Genomic DNA, 27,946 nt, shown 5'->3' with positions numbered 1-27,946 from the left:
TACTTTCATTGCAGAGTAATTTTATGTAATTTGGATATGCATAATAAATAATTCCGGTAAAATTTGGGGACCAGATCTTTGACAAACAGTTTCAGTAAACTATAACATTCCCATGCTCCAATTTATAAAAAGAATGCTGTATGTGGCAAAGTAACATTCTCTCCAGGGGAGTTCTTTGAATTGGTCAGAAATGTGTGCTTCTTTATTTTGAATTCTTAAAATAACTTAAGTAATTCATCCTTAAACTCTGAAGTGCACAATAGCATAATTGATTCACTTTCGTCATTAGTTCTTTTTGCCTAGCAACTTGAAGTTTTAAATGGGTGATGCTTCCTGTGTATACTTACTTGCACAGGGCAGTAAATGGTGGTTGGCACCTTCAAAACTGCACTTTGTGAGTCTGTGCATCTGTATTTCGCATACTAAAGACAAGTCCTGGGCATTGGCACAATTCTGGAAAGAGCTGTACAATAGAAAAGTGTTGATGTTGGAATGTAAAGCAGGAAAATCAGTCTGGTTAACCTGAATGTAGGTAGCTGACTTCTGACAGTACATCTGGTACTCATTTATCTCTGTGTGCAACAAGTGATGTATTTTGCGGTGAAAAATACATGTGCAGCATTTGCAGCTTACTATCAAGTGTTGGGAGCAAAGGTTAGTTAGATTCATAAGCATAATTCATTTCTGAATTCCAATTCATAGCAAGTTTGTATCAAATGAGTTTAAAACGTAGTCATAAAGAAGAAACTGTAGTAACACAACAGATCGTCATTCCACATGATGATAATTCGAGAGGGTGGGTGAATTTTGAATAGGTGATTTTATTTTAAAATTGTGTTGAATTTGTCTGGTAGATTATGAAGAGTAGTCAGTTTGGATCTCCAGATTATTATCTTGTATGTTTTTGAGGGATTTTTTTTTATTCTATAGAATATGGGGATGCACAGAATGTGTTTAATCATTTATGCCCAATAGATACTACATCACGTTTGTAATGTGGGGCCTGTGTTCCATTGGAAGCTGCTTTGAAAAACTTGTAACAGAAAATATCACAATGATCCATATTTTGTGCAGTAATGTGTATCCCTAGAGGTGACACAGTGACAGGACTTTGGGTTTTCCAGTTATCACCCAGCAGTGGCCATAAAAAAAACCACATATCTCCTGTCCTTATTTCATCTCCCATCAAGATGATACATGAGAAAAAATAAGGCATTAATATTTTTAGTACTTAAAATTTCTACTGTGCAATGTAAAATTTAAATATCAGTGAGCATTAACAAAAACACCATTACATCTATTAATTGAATTGTCATGTGTAACTTCAAATACCTTCATGAAAGTACCGCAGAGCCTATCATAACTAATGCTTGAGCTCGATCTTTTTCTGTGAGCTGATACGGTTAACTGAATTGTGATTGTGTCTGTAGCTGGGGGTAGTATCCCATGATACATCAGTGCCATTCAGTTGACGAACAGCTAAATATTCTTTAGCAGTTAGCACTTCGTCTTTTGTTTTTCAAGAAGAAAGACCTCGAATGCAAATCTCAAGAACCTTCAATGCAGCTGAATTAAGGGGAGAGTAATTTGCCAGGAGAGAATTTGGATGAAGGTTTGATTGGGTCTGGCTGTGATTTGCTCAGCAGGCAGGTAGCCTGCTGAGTTTCACTGTCTAAGGATTGATCATTAGAGTGGTGCCATGACCAATGAAGAGGAAACACGAGGAGATAAAATGTTGTTAAGAAATTGAATTTCTCAAGTGTATATTTTCCTAACTGTTAATGGTGTTGTTATCGAGGTTAATAGGATCATAAATTAAACATCCAGATTGTCAGAAAAATGTTCTTTATGATTCAGCACAAATTGCACAAGAAAATTAAAAAGGATACAATTTCAGTTGTATTGCCTTGAAACTCCTTTGCTCTATGTTAATGGCGTTAAAGGAGTGCTGAGTGCCAGCCTATTGCAGCAGCTGTCTCGCGAAGACAGAGACTGTCCATGCATGGAAATGTGGCTGTTGTGGCGGTGGTGTAATGCCATTCTAGCGATTACCTGAAAACAAACTAAAAATCGCTGAGAGGCTGAGTGAGGAAGTATCCCACTGTACGATGCGCTTCCAACTCACTGAATACCAAGTCAAAAAAAGTATGTTTAATCCTTTATTACAAACCAGCAATAAAATCATTCGACCCTTCGGTAATTCATGTAAAACAAAAACAACCGAGACAAGCATAACTGGATCAAATTCGAAGAAAGACGAGGGGTCAATAAAAAGTATGTGCTTCCTACTCACCCCTACCCATGCGGGTGAACAGGTGACTATATTCATTTATTTCTACTGCCACCCAAACCCACTTGACAAATTACCTTAACCCAGAGTGAGGATGCACAATACAGACAATAAATAGACACATGGCTTCAACATCCATGTTGTTATTTTCTGCGTGTACCATTCCACTGATCTCCTACAAGTTCTCATGGTTGCAATCATTTAGATTCTAAGTGTGGTTGATCTCAGGAGCTGCTCTGGTAGGGAGATGCTGTAACTCAAGGGAAAGCACACTTCCAGCTATAATTGGTGTCTCTACCTCCTGAATAGATACCATAATGATACAGGGTGTAAAGTGTCCCCAAAGTTCATGGAAACATAGAAAACTTACAACATAATACAGGCCCTTAGGCCCACGATGCTGTGCCAAACATGTACTTACTTTAGAAATTACCTAGGGTTACCTATAGTCCTCTATTTTTCTGAGCTCCAGGTACCTATCCAGGAGACTCTTAGAAAAGACTATCGTATCTGCCTCCACCACCGTTGCCTGCAGCCCATTCCACGTACTTGCCACTCTCTGCATAAAAACAAACAAACAACTGACATTTCCTCTGTACAGTACTTACTTCCAAACACCTTAAAACTGTGCCCTCTCGTGTTAGCCATTTCAGCCCTGGGAAAAAACCTTTGACTATTCACACGATCAATGCCTCTCATCATCTTATACACCTCTATCAGATCACCTCTCATCCTCCATTGCTCCAAGGAGAAAAGGCTAAGTTCACTCAACCTATTCTCATAAGACATGCTCCCCAATCCAGTCAACATCCTTGTAAATCTCCTCTGCACCTTTTCTATAGTTTCTACATCTTTCCTGTAGTGAGGTGACCAGAACTGAGCATAATACTCCAAGTGCGGTCTGACCAGGGTCCTGTATAGCTGTAACATTACTTCTCAGCTCTTAATTTCAATCCTACGCTTGATAAAGGCCAATGCATCGTATGCCTTCTAAACCACACAGTCAACTTGCGCAGCAGCTTTGAGTGTCCTATGGACTCAGACCCCAAGATCCCTCTGATCCTCCACACTGCCAAGAGTCTTTCCATTAATACTATATTCTGCCATGGTATTTGACCTACCAAAATGAACCACCTCACACTTATCTGGGTTGAAATCCATCTGCCACTTCTCAGCCCAGTTTTGCATCCTATTGATTTCCCACTGTAACCTCTGACAGCCCTCCACACTATCCACAACACCTCCAACCTGTGTGTCATCAGCAAATTTACTCACCCATCCCTCCACTTCCTCATCCAGGTAATTTATAAAAATCACAAAGAGAAGGGGTCCCAGACATACCCCTGAGGCACACCACTGGTCACCAACTTCCATGCAGAATATGACCTGTCTGCAACCACTCTTTGCCTCCTGTGGGCAAGCCAGTTCTGGATCCACAAAGCAAGGTCCCCTTGGATCCCATGCCTCCTACTTTCTCAATAAACCTTGCATGGGGTACCTTCTCAAATTCCTTACTGAAATCCATATACACTACATCTACTGCTCTACCTTCATCAGTATGTTTAGTCACATCCTCAAAAAATTCAGTCAGGCTTGTAAGGCACGACCTGCCTTTGACAAAGCCATGCTGACTATTTCTAATCATATTATGCCTCTCCAAATGTTCATAAATCCTGCCTCTCAGGATCTTTTCCATCAACCTACCAACCACTGAAGTAAGACTCACTGGTCTATAATTTCCTGGGCTATCTCTACTCCTTTACTTGAATAAGGGAACAACATCTGCAACACTCCAATCCTCCAAAACCTCTCCCGTCCCCATCGATGGTGCAAAGATCATTGCTAGAGGTTCATGAATCTCCTTCCTCGCCCCCCACAGCAGCCTGGTGTTTATCTCATCCGGTCCCGGTGACTTATCCAACTTGATGCTTTCCATAAGCTCCAGTGCATCCAGTTCAGTTGGACTAGAGCGAGCTGATTAAGAGTAGTGCCAACAATCAGCAAATTGCTTGAGCAAGGGGCTCAGAGAGACCCTTCTAGGCTACAGCCAGGCTCTTCTTGCATTAGATGGGGAGGGAGAGTTCCGTAAGGAATAAACAATACTTGAGTGCGGTTTGTGTGCAGTTGCAGTTTAGGAAGCTTGCTTTGCTAGAAAATATCTACCTCTGCTCTGTCTGTTCCTCTGCGCTGAAGGAAAAGTGTATAGATTCTTGAATTTGGAGTTTTGATGGCTCCATAATGGAGTAGAATGCAGCAAATGGTGGAATATGGCAGAAATCAGCAGCAGCAGCCTGGAATGGTCCTGAGACTGAAAGTGACTGGCAAAGCAGTCAGAATGTGAGGTTGCTTTTGAAGTTATTTGAGGTCACAGATCTCCAGCACAAAATGACCTTTGAATGTTTAGAAAGCATGTCTTCAGATAAGAAATTTTGTTTGCAAGGCATGTGATGTTGAAAGTCTCACTACAAATGAATTTTGCACATAGCAACATCACTGAGGGAGCTTCGTTCCATGAAAAGCGAAAATCTTGCAGAAAAATAATATTGTAAGTTTCCAGCCAGGTGCAAAGACGCTGTCAGGTCTGTGTAGAATTACTGAGTTAACATAATTTGAAATGGCGCAATCCATGTTTGGAATTGTGCAAACACATTTCTAGGTCTATTTAACTCAACCGAGATGATAATACTTTGCCATCTATTAGCAGTGTCAATTATAGTGAATTAAAGCAATGCATATTACCTTTTTATCCAGATTAAATATACTCATGCAGAAAACAGTATTCCTACAGGATAATACTCCTTGAGCAGTGCCATGCGCTAGTAAGAAATCGTGCATACAGCTAATTAGATCATCACTACATACTGTTGCAGTTTTATTCCAGTGCTTCTCTTGATTGCTTTTAGAAAGGCCATAACTGTTCCACAGAGAACATTTCGAAAGGCATAGAAAAATTAACAATTGCTTGGCAGAATGGGGAGAAAGCAGGGAGGGGAGGAAATGGGATTATGTAGTGAAAACTAATTGAGTTTCCAAATCCCTGGCACAGTGTATGAAATCTGCTTTGTTTCACATGGCCATATTTAATACAACCTTTCATCAGTACATCAATTTTGGTAAGTTTGAGGACAGGGCAATAAAAAATGACAAGGCCTAAAATGGAAAAAAAGAATGTAGAACATAAAACAGTAGAGCACAGTTTTGGCCCTCAGTGTTGTACCAACCTACAAAGCTATCCCTTCCCTCTTACATAGTACATAGCCCTCCAATTTTTCTTACTTCCATGTGCCTAAGAGCCTTTTAAATGTCCCTATTGCATCAGCCTTGACCACCACCCCCAGCAGAGTGTTCTAGACACAAATGACTTTGTGTAAAAATAAAATCACACATCTCCCCTAAACTTTCCTCCAGTCATCTTAAATGGGTGTTCTCTTTTATTGGCCATTGCTGCCCTGGGTAAAAGGTGCTAGTTATCCACTCTACTTGTGCCTTTCCTAATCTTGCACATCTCTATCAGGTTGCCTCTCATCCTCTGTCATTCCAAAGTGAAAAGCCCTGGCTTGCTCAATCTGTCTTCATAAGACATGTTCTCTAATTCAGGAAGCATCCTGGTAAGCCTCCTCCTGCACTCTCTCAAAAACTTCCGTCTCATTCTTATGGGGATCAGAACTGAACACAATATTCCCAGTGCGGTCTAACCAGAGTTTTATAAATCTGCAACATTACCTTGTGGCTCACTAGCTCAATCCCCAGACCAATGAAGGCCAGCACACTGTGCACCTTCTTAACCACTTATCAACTTGTGCTGCAACTTTATGGGATCTATGGACTTGGACTCAAAAATTTCTCTGGTCCCCCACAATGCCAAGAATCCTGGCATTGGACTTGCACTCTGCCTTCAAGTTTGATCTTATAAAGTGTATCACTGCATGCTTTTCTGGATTGAACTCCATCAATCACTTCTCTGCCCAACCCTTCATCCTCTCTACATAGAGTAGAATGGCCTTATTTATTTAAGGTGCTTGAAATGTTTAATTTTAGCTCGAAATTTATATCCTGGATTAAACTGTTATATCATTCTCCTGTGGCCTCGGTCCGTACTAACTCTTTAAGTTCACCTTTTTTCCCTCTTTTTCGAGGTACTCGACAAGGTTGTCCTCTTAGTCCTTTATTATTTGATATTGCATTAGAACCTCTTGCAATTGCCATTCGAGAATCTCCAAATATTACTGGGATAATTCGGGGCTTAAAGTCCCATAAAATATCACTCTATGCTGATGACTTACTTTTATATATTTCTAATCCCCAAAAATCCATCCCGGCTGTTTTAGAGCTATTAGCACAATTTGGTCTTTTTTCAGGTTATAAATTAAATCTTAGTAAGAGTGAACTTTTCCCGATTAATAAACAACTTCCCTTATATCATAACTTTCCATTTAAATTGATTAATAATTATTTTTCATATCTTGGGATTAAAATTACTTGTAAATACAAAGATTTATTTAAGATTAACTTTTTACCATTAATTGACCATATTATTCAACTTTCATCTAAATGGTTTCCTTTATATTTAACTTTGATTGGTCGTATTAATGCAGTTAAGATGTTTTTTTTGCCAAAATTTTTATATATATTTCAGGCATTACCAATCTTTGTTCCAAAATCTTTTTTTGATAAAGTCGACTCCAAAATTTCTTCATTTATTTGGCAAAATAAAAACCCGAGACTGGGTAAAATACAATTACAGAAAGCAAAGAGAGATGGAGGCTTAGCATTACCTAACTTTAGATTTTATTATTGGGCAATTAATATTCGACATATGAAATTTTGGTTACTTGACCAGGATATACTATCCATTCCTAAATGGGTAGCATTGGAATTACAATCTGTTCAGGGTTATACACTTGGCTCTATTTTAGGTTCCTCTCTTCCTTTTGATTTGAAACGCCTTAAACAGGTGTCTAACCCGATAGTTAAATATACCTTACTCACTCTTCCTTCAGTTAGTCCTGACGAAGGGTCTCGGCCTGAAACGTTGACTGCGCTTCTTCCTATAGATGCTGCCTGGCCTGCTGCGTTCACCAGCAACTTTGATGTATGTTGTTGTTAGTTAAATATACCTTACGTATTTGGTTTCAATTCAGAAAATTTTTTGATCTTAATCAATTTGGGTTAGCGATTCCTATTTTAGGTAACATATTTTTTCCTCCCTCTTTTATGGATCGTGCTTTTCAAATTTGGAAGACTAAGGGTATTTCACGGTTTTTGGATTTATTTTTAGATGGTTCCCTTACGTCTTTTGAACAATTATCTAATAAATATAATTTATCAAGAATACATTTTTTTAGATATCTACAAGTTAGAAATTTCCTAAGTACTATACTTTCTTCCTTTCCAATGCTTCCTCCTACATACATTTTAGATTCGATAATTAACCTTAATCCATGTCAGAAAGGTGCATCGGCTATGATTTATAATATTATTATGAAATTTAGGAAAGCTCCATTTGATAAGATTAGGGTAGATTGGGAACAGGAATTGGGGTTTATCATTTCCGTGGATGACTGGGGGCAGATTTTACAATTAGTCAATACTTCCTCTATCTGTGCTAAACATTCCCTAATTCAATTTAAAGTTGTTCATAGAGCACATATGTCCAAAGATAAATTAGCTCGCTTTTATTCTCATATTAATCCTTTTTGTGATAGATGTCCGGGGCAGATAGCCTCTTTAACTCATATGTTTTGGTCTTGCCCTACTCTGGAAACTTTTTGGAGAGACATTTTTAATATTATCTCCAAGGTATTAAATATAGATATCTCTCCTCACCCTATTACTGCTATCTTTGGACTACCTAAAATTTCCAGTAATCTCTCCCCTTCAGCCCATAGAATGATTGCATTTCTTACTTTAATGGCGAATAGATGTATCTTACAACATTGGAAAGAGCTTAATGCTCCAACTACCTTTTTTTGGTTTTCTCAGACGATATTATGCTTGAATTTGGAGAAAGTTAGAAGCAATCTTTATGACTCCTCATTTAAATTTGAACAGACCTGGAGATCTTTTCTTCAATATTTTCATTTAATGTAATATATACCCTTCTTGTTTTTCTTTACTGTTTTTAATGGAGGTCGTGATTGAGGACGTGATTTTAAGTTTTTTTAACTCTGTTTGGTTTCAAGTTAGCCCATTGCTTTGCTTTGCTTTTAGTTAGTTGCACGGTGGGTTTTTTTTGGGGGTTTTTTTTTTCCTTTTCTCTATTGATATATATATATAAATTAGTATACTATTATGTTACCTTGGTATGTTATGTTTAAGTTACATTGTTTGTATTTTTTTTGTATTAATATCTTCCGTAATTTTATTATATTCTAACAGTGTATTAGTGCCTATATGGCTTACCTTTCTGTATACTTATTCAATAAAAAGATTTAAAAAGAAAGAAAAGACCTATAGGCTAGTGAAGGGGAAGAATTCCTTACACCTCCTTTGGTAGAGACATATCTCCACCCTGCCACCCAACCAATACCTCTACGGTACTATAAAGCTGTATACCTAATAGTGAATAATGAAGGAACTCATCTGCTGAGTGCTTTTGTTTGACTGTGAATGAACAAAATCAGTGCAGACACATAGTCATAGTCATAGTCATACTTTATTGATCCCGGGGGAAATTGGTTTTCATTACAGTTGCACCATAAATATTAAATAGTAATAGAACCATAAATAGTTAAATAGTAATATGTAAATTATGCCAGTAAATTATGAAATAAGTCCAGGACCAGCCTATTGGCTCAGGGTGTCTGACCCTCCAAGGGAGGAGTTGTAAAGTTTGATGGCCACAGGCAGGAATGACTTCCTATGATGCTCTGTGCTGCATCTCGGTGGAATGAGTCTCTGGCTGAATGTATTCCTGTGTCCACCCAGTACATTATGTAGTGGATGGGAGACATTGACAAAGATGACATGCAACTTAGACAGCATCCTCTTTTCAGACACCACCGTGAGAGTCCGGTTCCATCCCCATGACATCACTGGCCTTACGAATGAGTTTGTTGATTCTGTTGGTGTCTGCTACCCTCAGCCTGCTGCCCCAGCACACAACAGCAAACATGATAGCACTGGCCACCACAGACTCGTAGAACATCCTCAGCATTGTCCGGCAGATGCTAGGTGAAGCCACGTGGGTGGGAAAGGTAAAGGGCTGGAGAAGAAGGAATCTGACTGGAGAAGAGAGAGGACCAGAGAAGAAAGGGAAGGAGGAGAGGCATCAGGGGAGGTGATGGGCAGATGCGAGGAGGGGAGGAGAAGGGAAAGTTTTTATTTACCGGAAGGAGAAATGGATATAGTGCAGCTAATGGGCTGTCTTCATACAATACTTTAGATGATTGCATCCTCCAAATCTTCACTTTCATCGTTACATTCAAGATGATTGTCAATACCTTCATAACTTGTTGAAGTAGTAAAATTGTTTCATTTTCACTCATGGCCATTTCTTGCATCTCCAAGCCTGAATGCTTGAAATCCTGGTGAGCAAAATAGTTCTGAATTGTCTTACTGCTTATTTCTTGCCAACTCTCAGTGACAAAAATCATAAACTCGAGAAATTATTCAGACACTGGAAATTCAGAGCAACAAACACAAAATGCTGGAGGAATTCAGCAGGTCAGGAGCATCAATTTCGGGCTGAGACCCTTCTTCAGGACTGGAAAGGAAGGGGAAAGACTCCAGAACAAAAAGATGGAGGGAGAGGAAAGAAAAGAGCTAGAAGGTGCTAGGTGAAGCCACGTGGGTGGGAAAGGTAAAGGGCTGGGTAAGAAGGAATCTGACTGGAGAAAAGAGAGGACCAGAGAAGAAAGGGAAAGAGGAGAGGCATCAGGGGAGGTGATGGGGAGATGAGAGGAGGGGAGAAGGGAAAGTTTTTATTTACCGGAAGGAGAAATGGATATTCATGTCATCAGGATGGAGGCTACCCATACAGAATATAAGGCGTTGCTCCTTCACCGTGAGGGTAGCCTGATAGCACACAAGAGGCGACCATGCATTACATTAGGTGGGTTACAACCAAAGAAATGACGGCTGGAGTCAACTTACTTACTTGGGCTCTTAGAGCATAGGCAACCAATTACCTCCAGTCTCTATCATCCTCTGAAGTCAATGGTACAGTTGGAGTTCATCCACACTTCTGCAATCCATTGCATCCACTGTACAGAGGATTGGTCTATACAGCTTCACCAGAGCCATGTCGGCTGGCCTTGCCCATTTCTACCTCTCACGATGGGGACATAAAGTTGGACTTTGAGAAGCTAGGCACTTTTGTGCAAGGGTGTTTACTCAATCTATTTAAAAAGTCAAACTGACAGAAAATAGCAAAAAGGTATTGCAAACTCCCTCTCCCTCCCCCCCCACCCCACCCCACAGCCCATTTATTTTTTGTCTTTGTATGTGTCCTACTTTATTGCATTTTCTACAAGTTTTGCTTTTAAACCTGCATTGCTGTGATGTATGTCAGCCCCTGCACAACGATAACACTATTTGCTTGGTCAGGCTGCTTTCTGTCTAGACATTGCAGTTTTGTTCGTGCTCACTTTCATTCCTGACTGCAACTCATTTGTGTCTCTGGGTGCTGTTTCCATTGATACAGCCATTTGAACAGCTCTTAGCTAGCAGTTTTGCTTCGGTTAGGAGCCATTTTTTGTATGCTTTCTTGAAAGATTCCACACACTAAATGATCTCTCTGTGTATCATTAAGCCCATCGCTGAACTGACAATGCCCAAGTATCTTCTTCAATCCAGCAATGTAAGCTGAAATCAATTCCCCTCCCTTGTGGTTCCACTTATGAAACCTGCCAAATTCTGCAATCAACAATGGCTTAGGTTCTAAATATTCCTGCATTACTTTCATGATTTCAGCAAAGCTTGTTTTGGCTGGCTTGGTGGGAACAGTCAAACTTCCTGTAAACTTTTGCAACTATTGCACACAGCAGAACTGGTATTCGCTTCTCATTGGCTATTCCGTTTGCTTTAAAATACTGTTCAATTTGCTCTGTATCCATTGTGCAGTCAAACACATCTGTCTTTCCGATGTCGCCAGCCATTCCTGCCTTTTTTGAATTTATGATTACTATCACTTGATACTCACCATTTATGAACCTGTGAATTTGTTCATTTATGCCTTTTTTAAACTCAACCATTTTCTCTTGTGAAGAAAGCATGCTGAGCTTCTTTGGGGGGAAGTTCAAATGTCTTCCTGCATTTTCTAAAAGCTCTAACTTCTTGCTGAGCTTCAACAGGTAGGTAGTCATCTGGGGTTGATTTAAAACGTTCTCATTGGCACTGTTGTGTTTTGTATCTCCAAAACACTAAACTTGCTGAATGAAAAGCTTGGGGAGATCAGGAGAACATGTAAGCTTCATTATTTTTAGTGAGATACACTTGTGTCATGGGGGCATAATGACATATACCATTCACATACACATAAACCATAATGAATTATTTAAACAGAGAATGCTTAATCAAACAATATATTTACAATATTCCTCAAATATTACTGAAATATTAAATACACAACATATGGGGTCAAGCACAGCCTCATGCTGCTTCCAGAACTGATTAGTATCATAGAGCACAGAGCTAGGTCTTGCAATCCATCATGACAATGCCAGCCATCGTATGTGCAATCACACCTATGGCCTTCCATGCCTTCGTATTTCAAGTCTTGTGCCTAAGTACTTGTATGTTCTGAGAGTCTCTGGCTCCACTATCCTTTCAGGCAGTGTGTTCCAGTTTCCAGCCATCCTCTGGGTGGGAAAAAAATCTTCCTCAGATCTCCTCTAAGCCTCTAGATTCTTGTACACAAAAACTGTGGAGCTTCTTAATGATCAGGATGTTACTTTTCCTACCAATAACTAGTCAAGCTAAAGCATGAATCGAGGTTTGGTATTGCTACTTATATTCAGCATTTCTATCAAATACCGATGTTCCCACCCCACAATGAAACCTGATAATGAAGGGGTGGTTTGCATTATCCCATAAAGTGAATAAACATTTCCGGGAAGCATTAATCACTCTTGCAACCCTGCTGGGGTTCCTGATGTACAGGCTGATGTTAGTCCCAATGCAGTCCTGTTTTTGGAGCAATGATCACATTATTCTGGATGAAATCCTCTTTGGGCATTCCCGATACAATGAGGATTTTGTGCTGCAGTGTTACATAGGGACCCCTATAACATTGGTCTTTACTTGTCTTTCACCCTTCTCCACACTTTTCTCTAACTCATCTCACCACAACTCCAATGATCCTTCCAGCCACACCCAAACTTAAGGCTACTCCATGGCCTTCATCCACACAATTTGATCCCCGTTGCTGTTTTCAGTCTGCAACAGATGCCTCCCCAACCTGTCGAAGGCTGCAGGTCATCTGTAACTGCCATTGCAAACCTGACTCTCTGGTCACATACTTTTCAGTGCAAATTGTAATTTTTGTTTAGAGGTTAATAATAATGGAAATTTTGCAGAGGCTTTCAGAAGATATGATCAGTTGATAATGATACACAGGGGCCAGAAGAGAAGGAAACACACCATATTTTTAAAGAATTGCTTCCAGCTGAAACATTTAAGAAATCATTACTTCCCCTGCTTGTGACATGACATTGTCTTTCATCAGAGGTGGAGTCCTTGCTGCAGGCATTTTATTGAATGTGACTCTTGTCACTTGGTCGTGTACGAAATGTGCAGATGGGTGGGATATATCTTCCTGAGGAATATTAAGTTGTTTTGGATGGCTGTTGCAAACCAAAGACTGGTGGTGATTAAATACTTGTGGATACTTGATTTTGATGTAATATGAAAAATTCAAATCTGTTTAGTTTTGATGACTGGCACAGGAAAAAATAAATGCGAGTTCATATGCCTATGTGGGAGATATGTATGCTCAGCTGCACTTGTATAATGAATTCCTTTCCTAAAGTAAATGAGAATTGAAATTGTTTTGAACATTTTCATAACAAAAGATGCTTAAATCATAATGTTACAGAGGATATTTCTCAGCCTCCCTCAGGCTATGAAGGCAGTGAGTTGAAATATTTTTGTTTCTCTGGAGATTATGTCCTCCATTCTGTGTCCCGAAGTGTGGAACTGCATTAATTTATAATGGAAGTAGAATGGCTTCCTGCATTTTCACCCAATGTAACCCCTACAATTAGGCCTCTGGGGAAACATTTAGCTGGGAATGGAGGAAGGCCCAGCCCCACCCATATCTTCTTTGGTGCATTCCCCTGCCAGAGATACTGGAATGATATGTCTGCATTGAGGGAGACATTGTTATGGAAGTAGCTCACAGAATGATATACTGGATGTAAATTAGTGGTAAAAATAAATCTCCTCATGCGTGGGACATGTCAATGCATTTGTAAGTCACAGACGGGAGGCTGAAAGTCATTTTCAAACTGTTGTGTTACTTTTCACTTATCCATTTCATCTGTTGGATTGTTTATGACAAAAAAAACAAAACATTGATCAGTTCATGAGTATGAAGTCATAATTTTAACTCGATCTTAGTTACCCAACTGTCAATAATAAGAAGGAATTTTCACAGCATTTTTTAAAATATTAATCTGGGTCGTAGGTAAAGCATGTTTTCTTTCAGTGTATGAAGTGCGACAGTCGAAATTATCTTGATTAAATATAAAGTTTTCAGTCTCTCCCTTTTTGTTTAATCTCTTTAGCAAAAAGGACTATTCTGGAATTAAATCTATGTCATCTGGAGCCCTCTACACTTTAGACAAGTGGTGATTCTTACTCTGTGGTGAGTAAGCTGTTTGATGGCATCAGAGTCTTGGCCCTGATACCAGAGCATAGGATCAAAGCAGCACAAAGTGGTAGAATGATTCAAATTCAGGGTGTATTTAGTGTCAGAAAAGGAGAACTGAAGACTTGTAGGGTTGAGACGGAGGGAAATGAGTGCAGAGGTCATGGAAGGATTGAAATACAAGAACAGTACTTTTAAACCGAGTATTGTTAAACTCGGAGTCTGTGTAGGCCAGTAGGCTTAGGCTCAGGTGTGAGCAGAACATGGTGTGAGTAAAGGTATAGTCAGCAGGTAGCTGGGCTAGCACATAGAGTGGAAGATGGGAGGAGAGCTCAGAGTATTATGTGTTGTGCCACAGGCATGGTTTGCGGGGAGTCCAAGAAAACCCAGTGCCCAATGAATTGTGATGTGGATTTTCCATCTGACACTGCAAGTGGCTTTCCCTGACTGGGTTTTAAACTCAAATGAGTGAGCTTAACTTTTTGTACTACTGGCAGAATTTCCCTTTCCGTTTGTAGTAGTTAGTTAGAAAGCCATTAATGGCTGTGAAATGTTCTCTTGTGTGCATCTGTAGATTCAAACTTTTAAATGAGCCAGTTTAGGCTGATATCTAATTAGTGAAGCCACGACATAAAGTGAAAAATGTAGGTAAAAAGAAACTAGAACTTAAGTATTGGTTAGATATGCAGTTAATTACCAAAAATAAATCAGTATCAGGTTTATCGTCACTGACATGTTGTGAAATTTGTTGTTGTGCATTGGCAGTAGTGTGCAGGAAAATTAAAATTTGCAAAAATGAATAAATAAATAAATAGATAAATAAATAGATAGATAGATGAATAAATAAATAGATAAATAAATAAAGCAAAAGAGGATTAAGAGGTAGTTTTCGTGGACTGTTCAGAATTTTGATAGCAGAGCGGAACAAGCTGTTCCTAAGTCTTTGAGTGGAGTTTTCAGGCATCTATACCTTCTCCCTGATGGTTGTAATGAGAAGGGGGCGTATGCCAGTGTCCCCGATGGTTGTAATGAGAAGGGGGTGTGTCCCAGTCTCCCTGATGGTTGTAATGAGAAGAGGGTGTGCCTGTCTCCCTGATGGTTGTAATGAGAAGGGGGCGTATGCCAGTGTCCCCGATGGTTGTAATGAGAAGGGGGTGTGTCCCAGTCTCCCTGGCGGTAATAATGAGAAGAGGGTGTGCCTGTCTCCCTGATGGTTGTAATGAGAAGGGGGCATGTCCCAGTCTACCAGATGGTTGCAATGAGAAGTGGGTGTGTCTGTCTCCCTGATGGTTGTAATGAGAAGGGGGTGTGTCCCAGTCTCCCCGATGGTTGTAATGAGAAGGGGGTGTGTCCCAGTCTCCCTGATGGTTGTAATGAGAAGGGGGTGTGTCCCAGTCTCCCTGATGGTTGTAATGAGAAGGGGGCATGTCCCAGTCTACCAGATGGTTGCAATGAGAAGTGGGTGTGTCTGTCTCCCTGATGGTTGTAATGAGAAGGGGGCGTATGCCAGTGTCCCCGATGGTTGTAATGAGAAGGGGGTGTGTCCCAGTCTCCCTGATGGTTGTAATGAGAAGGGGGTGTGTCCCAGTCTCCCTGATGGTTGTAATGAGAAGGGGGTGTGTCCCAGTCTCCCTGATGGTTGTAATGAGAAGGGGGTGTGTCCCAGTCTCCCGGATGGTTGTAATGAGAAGGGGGCGTGTCCCAGATGGTGGGAATCCTTAATGATGGATGCGGCTTTTATGAGACACTACCTCCTGAAGATGTTCTCAGTCGTGAGAAGGATTGTGCCTGGGGTGGATCTGGCAGCCTCTGCAGCTTCTTGTGATCCTGCACAAAGAAGCCTCCATGCCAGGCTGTGAAGCAATCAGTCAGAATGCTTTCCACTGTTCATCGGTAGAAATTTGCAAGAGACCTGAAGTAGAGATGCTGGTCTGACTCCTTCATGATTGCATCAATAGAATAGATCCTCTGAGATGTCGATGCCCAGGAGCTTGAAGCCACTCCCTCTTTCTGCCACTGACTCTCTCAATGGGGACTGGAGGGTGTCTTCTTGAATTCCCCTTCTTGAAGTCTGAACCAGTTCATTGGTCTTGCTAACGTGCACGGTTGTTGTTGCAACACCTCTCAACCAGTTGATCTATCTCACCTTCCTTAAGCCTCCTCGTCACCATCTGGGATTCTACCAGTTGCAGTGGGGTCATCAGCAAATTGATGGATGGTATTTGAGTTGTATCTAAGCCATGCAGTCAAGAGTATAAAGAGAGTAGAGCAGTGGGCTAATTATGCATCCTGGAGGCATGCCTGTGTTGATTGTCAGTGAGGAGGAGACGCTATTATTGATCTGTGCTGACTGTGCTCTTCCAGTTAAAGGATCAAGTTGCAGAGGGAGGTAGAGAGGCTCAGGTTTTGAAGCTTGTTGATTAGTTCTGAGGGGATGATATTGTTGAATGCCATGCAGTAATCAATAAACAGCAGCCTGACATGTATATCTGTGTTCTAGGTTCTCCAGAGCGGTGTAGAGAGCTAGTGAGATTGTGTCGGCTGTAGACTATTGTGACAGTAGGCAAATTGCAACGGGTCCTAGGCCTTGCTCAGACAGCAGTTAATTATAGTCATGAACAACCTGTCAAAGCTGTTCATCACAGTTGATGTGAGTGCTACCTTGCAATGTCGTTGAGGAAACTCATCCATCTCTTCTCGGGCACTGTTATTATTGATGCAGTTTCACATGAAATCTTACTGGCTCTCCAGGCTGCTTTGGAGCATCTAGACAATAGTAAAACATATGTAAGGCTGCTATTTATCAATTACAGTCAGCATTCAACACTATCATCCCCCTCAGTATTAATCAGCAAGCTTCAAAACCTGGGCCTCTGTACGTCTCTCTGAACTGGATGTTCAACTCCTTATTGGGAGACCATTGTTAGTGAGATTCAATAATAACATCGTGACACAGCTCAAGAATGTGTGCTTAGCCCATGGCTCAATCTTCTTTTCTCATGACTATGTTAGTCAGCACAGCTCAAACACTATCTATAAGTTCACCACGGTTATTGGTGAAATCTCAGAAAGTGACAGGGAGGCTTATGAGAATGAGGTATTTTGGCTGGTTGCGTGGTGTAACAGTGACAATCTCAAAGCCTGATATGGAGGCACCAATGCCCAGGATCGCAAGAAGCTCCAGAGTGTTTTAAGCTCTTGCAACTCCATCATGGGCACAACCGTCCTTGCCTTCAAGAACATTTCACAAGGCAGTGCCTCAGGAAGTTGGTATCCATCATTAAGGGTGCTGGCTTTCTGGGTCCTTCCCTCTTCTCATTGTGAAGGAGGTACATATGCCTGAAGGCCCACATTCAACGACTTAGAAACAGTTTCTTGCCCTCTGTCATTAGATTTCTGAATGGTCCATGAACACTACCTCACTATTTCTTTTCCTTTTCACTATTCATCTTGCAATTCAGTGTAATTCTTGTCTTTTCACTGAATTGCAGCTGCAAGACAACAAATTCCATGTAATTTAATTCCAAGAAAGATCTGATTCTGATTACCAGAACTGCACATTTAAAGCTTAGGAATATGTTGCAGTAACATATTAAACCAATTATTGGAAAACTGTGTAATCCACTCCTGGTTAATGAGCCCTTCAGTTAGGGGCAAAGTTTCAGCTATTACTAATTTGCTAAATCTTACAAATAATAATTTGTTGTTTGTAAGCATGGCTACAAGATTTTTTTTGTCATGTGTTAAAAATAAAATCATCTCACTCAGATTGAATTGTGGATTCTTCATGCCTTAACAGTATTTTAAAAGTATTTTTAGAGAAACACCCTTCTGGAACAAGGTTTAATTTCCCACATAGCATTCCTGTGGTCTTAGTAAGTTTACCGAATTAGGTGGAGTTTTGTGCATTAGGTCCACTCCAACTAGTAACTGCATTTAGTCCATTCAAATTTGTTCCAAAGTCAACTTTTATCTTATAAACCTGGGCTACATTTAAAACAGTTTATGAAGAGAAGGCAAACTTTTCAATGGGTTATACCAGAGCTGAAAAACAATATCTCTTCCCCACTGCAAATTAGTGTTATCTGCCCTCAGAGAGTGGCCTGGTATCTGCAGGATGCCCTTGTATTTAACTTGGCACGCACTTGCTTTGATTACATATTTAATTCAGGGATGTGGTAGAAATTTGGATGATTTTTCATTTACATGCAACAATCTGATTGCGAATTTGGCTACAAGTGCCTACTTTCTGACCTCAACATGAAGGTGGACCTGCTCTTCACCAGTGATGGTGAGACAATAAAACACAATAAAATAGAGCAGGGTTGACCATCTGATCTCTGAAACCTTTCCCACTATTTGATGTTACCAATGGCGAACTGAATCCAGTACTCAATTCTTCTACAACCACACTAGATGCATCAAAGCAACCATTTGACACACAATTTAAATGCAGAATTAATATCAAACAGACATAAAAATTGAGATTTTACTCCACCATTCAATAAGGTTATAACAGAACTGAATTAAACGTTGTGGAATCTAATGGAAAGGTACAACGCTGAAAGGATTACTTCATCTATCACATTCATCCTGGTCAAAACAGCAGCCACTTAATCTAATCTCACCTTCCAGCACTTGCGTCATAGCACTGCAGGTCCTTTTATAGTTAGAATATAATATATTAGTTCATATATAGCTATAGTTGTAATATAATTTTATAGTTAAATCATAATCTTCCATGGAAGTGAAGAATTCCAAAGATTCATGATCCTCCATTTCTTCTAGACATCTGCCACCAGGGGGTATGCCATCCACTCTGTCACATCCTTTTGGTTTCTCATGATTTAGTGTGATCACCTCTCATTCTTTTAAACCACTGAAATTATTCATTCTACTCTAGTTCTTCAAAAGGATATCCAAGAATCTTTTCCCAAGAATCTATTTAACGAACTTTTGCAGAAACACCTTCCAAGGCAAGTGGTGGCTGCTTGCAAAATCAGAAAATCAAAACTGTACACTAAATGCTATCAATGCTTTCTCAAGACTTGTGTTCAGTGGTAACAAAGCTACAGGCTCCATTCCCTTTATGACAATTTATTTGCCTTCCTAATTGCTCACTACTCCAGCTATCTTTCTCTGCTTAGTTAAGTTCACTCAGATTTTGCAGAGTTAGTCATCTCACACAGTTTAAGTCATACGCTGGTTTTGCAACCAAAGTGGTAACCGCACGTTCTTCGTGACAGAATACCCCATCAGTCATCGCATGAAGTGGTGACTGACAATCACCTTGCACTCCATCTTTCTCCTTCCATTACATGGCCAGTATTTATAAGAGGCACAGACAGATACAGCCAGTCCCATTTTCCCAGGGTGGTAGTGGCTGATACCAGAGGTCATCTCAGCTGAGTGGCCAAAAGTTAGGGGAGATATTGGTGAGGCTCTTCTTTTACTCAGAGTGGTGGATGCCTGGGGTGCACTGCCTGTGTTGTCGTAGCGCCTGATATTTAAGAGATTCTTGGATAGACCCATGGACGAAAGAGAGGAGTGTTTTGGGTTATGTAGGAGGGAAAGGTTAGATTGATTGTAGAGTAGGTTAAGTAGTTCATACTGTTCTTTGTTTAATCATCTGTCACTTTGCAAGGCAGCTGTTTGTTTCCATCTGCAGTACAAAAAAATCACCGTTGTTCAATGAGTCCCCGTTTACATCTGTGGATCAGGTGGAAGGAATGCAACTTATACTTTAACTTTCCTTAGGATATTTTTGTTTACTGACATTGTCCACATCATGCAGTATTAGGGCAGATGACCAATCAAGCATGGTCAAGGGTGTTGGTTTTTTTGAAAAAGAGGGAGATGGTGGCAAATCTGAAGGAAATCAGAAGCACCTGAGATGAGTGAAACAGCAGCAACGTCAGCTAATGTGGGGGTCAGGAAGGGAATTGGTGTGTTCAGCTATTGGGTACATAACGGAGATGGGCCAGGACCATAAGACATAGGAGCAGAATTAGGCCACTGGGCCCATCAAATCTACTTTGCTATTCCATCATGGCTGATCTATTATTCCCTTCAACCCCATTCTTCTGCCTCCTCCCCACAACCTTTGATGCCCCGACAAACCTACCAACCTCGGCTTTAAATATACCCAGTCACTTGACCTCCACAGCCATCTTTGGCAATGAATTCCACCTATTCGACACCCTCTGGCTCAAGAAATTCCTTCTCATCTCTGTTTTAAATGGATGTCCTTCTATTTGGAGTCTGTGCCCTCTAGTCTTAGACTTACCCACTATAGGAAACATGCTCTCCATGTCCACTCTGTCTAGGCCTTTCAATATTCAATAGATTTCAATGAGACCACCCCCGATCCTTCTAAACTCCAGTGAGTATAGGCCCAGAGCCATCAAAAGCTCCTCATACTTTAACCCTTTCTTTCACAGAATCATTCTTGTGGACCACATCTGGACCCTCTCCAATGACAACACATCTTTTCTCAGATTGGAGGCTCAAACTGTTCCTAATGTCATGATGTGCGCTGGCAACGTTGGAACCGAAGTGTGGAGGAAAGACAGATTTTATTGTAGAGACGGCAACTCATAATTCCAACAGAACATCAGTGACTTGATTGAGCGACTCCACAAGACATAACATTCTCAAAACTAGAACCCCATGATTAGCACTATTTGGGTATCCACTTAAATAATACAAGTAATATGGAATCCCGGAGCCTATCAAAATAAACTTAACGAGTTTAAACAGAAAGCACCAGGAGACTGCATTACAAAGAGTGAGTCACTTAAGAAAACACATAAGGAATTCTAAACAATTAAAACTGTCATTAAACAACAAGTAACCAATTCAGGAGCTCTAAAAAACCCAGAGCCCAATGCTCTCCAGCTTCCCGCACAAGCCCTAAGAGCTGACTCCAAGTGTGGTCTGACCAATGCCTTATTAGCTTCAGCATTGTATCTTGCTCTTATATTCTAGTAAATGCTCCCATGGTGTGAGTCTCAAATAGCTTCTGAAAACCAAGTTCAGCTCCTGGCCTGCTAAGCCTGCCAGAGCTGTTTCTACTGACAGGAGAAGGGGCAAGAGTGGGTTACTGGCACCTTAAAGCCAGTCGCTTCGAGCAGATGTCAGCTGTCGTTGGCAGCTCACCTAGGAGAAGGAAAACTCTGAAATCAAAGCTCCGCTGCCTTGTGGCTATATCCACTCATGGAGAAGGGTTTGGGAGTAGATCCTGAGGGAAAAATCCAGAGCTGGAGTCCCTAACGCAGCCCTACGTTGTTCAACACTGAATGGCGACGCTGCTGGTATCAAACCATATCAGTCTCTGCCATTCCTTTGGATTCATCAGCTGCGTGGAGAGGGGAAAGCTGCTACATAGGTAACAGCCTGCTCTCCACATCATTCTGCAGCTGGAACACGGCATCCATGGTGAACCCTGACCAACAGAGGGCCTCCAGATATTCTAGTCCTCTCGAAATGAATGCTAACATTGCATTAACCTTCCTTACCACCATCTCAACCTGCAAATTAAACTTTAGGAAATCCTGCACAAGAATACTAGGAGATATCAGGGATGAGTTTTTTACACAGAGACTGGTAAGTGCGTGGAGTGGGCTGCTGGCGACAGTGGTGAAGGCGGATACGATAGGATCTTTTAAGAGACTCCCGGACAGGTATATGAAGCTCAGAAAAATAGAGGGCTATGGGCAACCCTAGGTAATTTCTCAGGTAAGGACATGTTCGGCACAACTTCATAGGCCAAAGGGCCTGTATTGTGCTGTAGGTTTTCTATGTTTCTATGACTCCCAAGCCCCTTTTACCTCTGATTTTTGAACTTTCTCGCCATTTAGAAAACAGTCTTCGCCTTTATTCCTTCTACCAAAGTGCATGACCATACGCCATATCCCATCTGTCACTTCTTCACTCATCTGCTCAGTCTATCTAAGTCCTTCTGCAGCCTCTCTGCTGCTGCAACACTACCTGGCCCCCCCCCCACCACTTATCTTTGTATCATCTGCAAACTTGGCCACTAAGCCATTAATTCCATCAACCATTAATACATGTATCAATGTATCATTTCACATTGATACATAATGTGAAAAGAAGTGGTCCCAATGCTGACTCCTGTGGAACACCACTAGTCACCAGCAGCCAACCATAGGCCCCATTTGTTTTGAGTGACAGTCAGCCAATCTTCTATCCATGCTGGTACCTTTCCAATAATACTGTGGACTCTTATCTTGTCAAGCAGCCTCATATGCAGCACCTTGTTAAAGGCCTTCTGAAAATCCAAATAAACAATATCCATTGACTCTCCTTTGTCTATCCTGACTGGTATTTCCTTAAAGAATTCCAACAGATTTGTCAGGCAAGATTTCCCCTTAAGGAAGCCATGTTGACTTTGGCCTACTTTATCATGCACCTCCAAATACCTTGAAACCTCATCCTTAATAATGGACTCGAACATTTTCCCAACCACTGAAGTCAGGCTGACTGGCCTATAATTTCCTTCCTTCTGCTTCCTTCCTTTCTTAGAGTGGAGTGACATTAGCAATTTTCCAGTATCTCGTGGTTCTTGAAAGATCACTATTAATGCCTCCATAATCTCTTCAGCTACCTCTTTCAGAACCTGAAGTGTAGTCCATCTGGTCCAGGTGACTTCTCTGCCTTCAGTCCTTTCAGTTTCCAAAGCACCATCACTTTAGTAGTAGCAACTACACTCAATTCTGCCATCTGACACTCTTGAATTTCTAGCATACTACGAGTGCCTTCCACAGTGAAGACTGATTCAAAATACTTTGGTTCATACGCTGTTTTATTGTCCCCAATGACTACATCTCCAGCATCATTTTCCAGCAATCCAATATCCACTCCTGGCTCTCTTTTACCCTTTATATATCTGAAAAATCCTTTCTTGGTGTTCTCTTTGATATTATTGGCTAGCTTATCTTTATTTCATCCTCTCTTTCCCCCCCCCCCCTTTTTTGTCGCTCTCTCACTCTCTCGCTCTCTCGCTCTCACCAGAAAGATGTTGCCCCCTTCCACAGCAAGAGAGGGGATCAATAACAAAGGGCTCACGCTGACGATATTACAGCCTACCGTGTTGCTTTTATTCTGAGTTTCTCTGACTCAAGAAATGGCACAAACTCTTCCCCACCATTGAGGGAAAGAGTGAGGGAGTGCAATTGCCCAAGTGCAGAGACCTCCGACAGCCACATTTGCTTTTGTGATGTCTCATTCGGCGACACTGGCATGGAATCAGTTTGTCCAGCGGGCTGCAGAGCCACACCCTGAAGGTGTTCATCTTCCAAGCACCTTCCTGGGGGTATCAACAGACGGCTAAACGATGAGCTCTGGGAGCCAGAACTCATCCCCCATGAAGAACCACAGTTTGATTTCAAGTCATCACTCCTGATGTGTAGGAATGCAGATGGAATCTATTCCAAAAGGATGATCAGGATGTGTGAGACGGCACAGATGAGCAGCTATGGGGAAAGTTGGACTAAGTGGTAACCAAATCAGAATCAGGTTCATTATCACAGGCATGTGACATGAAATTTGTTAACTTAGCAGCGGCAGTTCAATGCAATACATAATCAAGCGGAGAGAAAAATAAATACATAAATAAATAAAACAAAACAATAAATAAGCAAGTAAATCAATTACATATATTGAATAGATTAAAAAAGCATGCAAAAACAGAAACACTGTATATTAAAAAAAGTGAGGTCATGTCCAAAGCTTCAATGTCTATTTAGGAATCGGATAGCAGAGGGGAAGAAGCTGTTCCCAGTACAACTATAGAAGTTTTTGAGTGTATTTGTTGACATGCCAAATCTCTTCAAACGCCTAATGAAGTACAGCCACTGTATTGCCTTCTTTATAACTACATCGATATGTTGGGACCAGGTTAGATCCTCAGAGATCTTGACACCCAGGAACTTGAAACTGCTCACTCTCTCCACTTATGATCCTTCTATGAGGATTGGTATGTGTTCCTTCATCTTACGCTTCCTGAAGTCCACAATCAGCTCTTTCGTCTTACTGATGTTGAGTGCCAGGTTGTTGCTGTGGGATATGCCATTCCGCTAGTTGGCATATCTCACTCCTGTACGCCCTCTTGTCACCACCTGAGATTCTACCAACAATGGTTGTATCATCAGCAAATTTATAGATGGCATTTGAGCTATACCTAGCCACACAGTCATGTGTATGTAGAGAGTATAGCAGTGGGCTAAGCACACACCTCTGAGGTGCGCCAGTGTTGATTGTTAACGAGTAGGATATGTTATCACCAGTCCACACAGACTGTGGTGAGATTTTGGAAGTGCTTTCGTCAACGAAATAGAAGAAAATTGTTTCAGGGTTGGACACAGTAGGAAGTAGGATTGAAAGGAGAACAGGCATTGCCTGTGAAGAGTGAATGACAGCACTGATGTCTAGTGCAAGCAGAGTTGATAAGTTATCTGTGAAAACAGGCTGAGAGACTTTATCTGAAAGGTGAGATCAAGGATGGAAAGAAGGTTGTTGAACTGTTAAACAAACCGTAGTTAATTTCAGTTGATCATTTACCCTCATTGTATCTCCTCCAATAAAAGTTTTTTCACTGCTATCCAGAGGTTGACTCTATAAAGGGAGACTTCTCTGCAGAGGCATCAACTGACCCAGTGGCTATGAGTCACATTGCAAGTCTAGTGATAATAAAGGGCACCACAGCTTCACATGACCCATGCACCCTTCAGCATGGGTCACTATGTGGTAAGCTATGTATCACAGATCCACACTGATTCCATTCTCCCCAGTTTCTTCAGCACTGCTGACATGGTTGGAGGGCGAGAGAGGATTCACAGGAGCTGATTCTACAGCTCCATCTGCTCTCCTGGTCAGTGCATAGACTAATTAGCTTTGAAAGAGTGATTGAATATAATCTCTTTGTTTTTAGGGTTTTTTTCTCATTGCATGAATGCGAGCTTTCAAAGTATTCCCAAATACATAATTAATAAATCAGTCGAATGGATGTTTAGTTTTTGAAATGAGGAGCGACTGAGTGAACAAAGTCTTCTTTGAAGTTTAGTAAAATGAGAGATCTTACTGAAAACTGTGACAGGGCTCAACAGGTCGAATACAGGAAGGACGACGTTTTCTCTTGGCTAAACAAAGGGTTGGAGTCTCCAAAAAGGAGAGAAACCATTTAGGACAGAGATGAGAAATCTCCTCACACAAAGAGTGGTGAATCTTTGGACGTCTCTACCGAGAAGGCTATGGATGCTCAGTTACTGTGTTTGTTCAGAATAGATTAACAAATACTATGGAATCAGGAAATGTGGGAATAAGGCTGGAAAATAGCTGTTTGTTCTGATATACTGGTTGGCTCTGTTTAAGGATTGGAAATAATGTCAGGCTCAGTAATAGGTTGACTAGTAGATAAATAGGAGAACATAGTGAAGGAATAGGTTTATCTATAAGTGAAGGATTCTGATTTAGTTACGATGAAGAAAAAAGTCTCTTGATTCCAGAGCCATGAGAGGAATACCTTTAGAATAAACTTTCAAGTGCTGTGAGGTTTGTAGATTTTTCTGGTGCTGTGGACTTTTACTGATGGTAATAAGCTGAAAGCACAAGGCTGAAACATTGTGAAATTTTTCACTTATCTAGAAATGCACTAGGAAATAAATACTCTTAATTATTCACTGGTAACTTGGGGAGATGAAATACTGAGAGCACCTCATATTTTTTACAGAGGAATTTTCAGTCAAATGACATGAATTTATTAGATGGTAGAGATACTTATACTCCTAGTTTTGTGTTCTCAAAAATTTCAATCCATGTACTATTTTTTAGGATTAGCAGAAGAAAGGCAAAGCAGTAAATATAACTGAGTAAACTATTAAAAACACTCACTGAATGTAATGAAGTTACATATATAATGAAAGGGTGTTGGGTGGAGATATGTCTTTACCAAAGAAGGTATATGGCATTCCTTTCCTCCGCTAGCCTACAGGTTACCCTTGGGCAAGGTGTAGCACCCCACCCCGCCCATCAGGGTGACATGAAGCCATGGAAACAGGTGGTAGATGGTCGTATGAGCAGCTAGTGCATACCGCGTCCTGGTTATGCAGCTACTGACGCCAGGCAGTCAGTCTCTGTAGTGTATTGATAATGACTGTGGTCACCTGTCTTGTAAAAACACTGCCCAGAAGAAGGCAATGGTGAACCACTGCTGTAGTAAGATTTGCCAAGAACAATCATGGCCAAGACCATGATCGACCAGTTATACAACAGGGCACATGATGATTAATAAAGTCACAATATGTAATAAAGAACTCCTGGATTTTTTACTTCAAGGCTACTTTGAAATTGCCAGAAATATGGGTCAATTTGCTGATGGTCTTTTCACAGATTGCAATAGTAAAGGTAAAAACATTGCAACTAGAGGTGGTGTTGACGACAACATTAACCTTTTCACATTGATCTATGTGTTCAATAACCCAAACTTGATGTCATATTTAAATAGTGTTGATTGTGAATGTGGACAGACTTGCCAGTTTTACCAGCTGCGGTGGTGGGGTAGCATGAGTTGGGAAAACAAATAAAATCGCAGTTGCAGGAATCCGACACAGAAATGGAATTACTGAAGGAACTCAGCAAGTCAAGCAGCACCTGTGGAAAGAGACACCAGTTACCATTTCGAGTCAGTGACCGTTCTTCAGCACGGGGTGAAGAACTTGGGTGGGGAGGTGGTTTGGGTTTTCAGAGCAAAGCTCTGAAGTATGAGTCAAAACATTGAATGGAGAAGGGTTAAGATAAATCAGAGACTAGGTACGAATTGTTCAGGAATCAATTCATATAAAAGAGGTATGAAGAACCCATATACAGAACAAAGGGAAGCTATGACAAAGCAGTTTATCTCAAGATGGCAAATTTATAAGATTAATCTTAGCTTTATTTGTCCCATAAACATCGAAACATACAGTGAAATTTGTTGTTTATGTCAATGACCAGCACTGTCCAAGATGTGCAAGTGTCACCTTGCTTCTGGCACTGACATAGCACACTCACAACTAGCTAACCCTAACCATACATCTCTGGAATGTGGGAGGAAACTGGAGCACAAGGAGGAAACCCACACGGCCACAGGGAGAACGTAAAAGTTCCTTACAGAGAGAAGCAGGAATTGAACTCAAAGAAGATTCCAAAATTGATACTTTGCTCCTTTTAAGTAGTGCTTAAAACCTGATGAAACACTAATATTGGAGTCAATTTATTGAACATTTTGCAGAGTTGGGTGACCATACTTAATAGATTATCATGTTACTGACCTGCAGTCTGTGGACAGCAAGCAATGTTTGACCAATTCAAAGTTCAAAATATATTTATTATCAAAAAAATGTATATATTACACAACCTTGAGATAAGTTTGTTTACAAGCAGTCACACAGTAAGAAATCTGAAAGAACCAAATTAAACAAACAATTAAAAAGACCAACACCTTATGCACAGAGGAATGGGAAAAACCACAGCATGCAGACAGTAGAAGCGAGCAACAACATTCCTAACTTGCTGCTCTGATGAAGCTTCAGGATGTTTTAACTATTTCTCTTTCCACAGATGCTGTCCAGCCCCCTGAGTGTTTCCAACATTTTCTATTTTTATTTAATTTTCCTTCCCAACCACAAGAGCGTGTGAATTCATCTGCCTATATAGTCTAAGTGATGATAGTCTGTTAAAAGTGTCTAATCGTAACATATTGAGCCAAGGGCTGTTTGTACCAGAACACCGACTCAAGCTTTCATGTAGCTTGTCTTTCTCCATCTGTGGTGCCACACCATTTGGCTCCA

General features: G+C 40.8%; 1 protein-coding gene across 7 annotated transcripts in view; it reads left to right on the top strand.

Annotated features, from left to right (window-relative positions):
- Positions 1-27,946, top strand: part of LOC134354761 (KN motif and ankyrin repeat domain-containing protein 1-like) — a 121,506-nt gene that overhangs the window by 37,124 nt on the left and 56,436 nt on the right. The window contains exon 1 of one of the 7 annotated variants that reach the window (XM_063063981.1): positions 20,786-20,886. The exons of 5 other annotated variants lie outside the window; for them this stretch is intronic. The gene's annotated coding sequence lies outside the window, so the exon portion shown is untranslated. Of the gene's footprint in view, positions 1-20,785; positions 20,887-24,854; positions 24,991-27,946 lie in introns of those variants that run through there. One more of the 7 variants, XM_063063977.1, reaches the window with a different exon arrangement.

The sequence above is a fragment of the Mobula hypostoma genome, chromosome 12 (genome assembly GCF_963921235.1).
Source record: "Mobula hypostoma chromosome 12, sMobHyp1.1, whole genome shotgun sequence".
NCBI lineage: Eukaryota > Metazoa > Chordata > Chondrichthyes > Myliobatiformes > Myliobatidae > Mobula > Mobula hypostoma.
The sequence above is the reverse complement of the archived record's forward strand: the minus strand, read 5'-3'. Positions and strand labels throughout refer to the sequence as shown.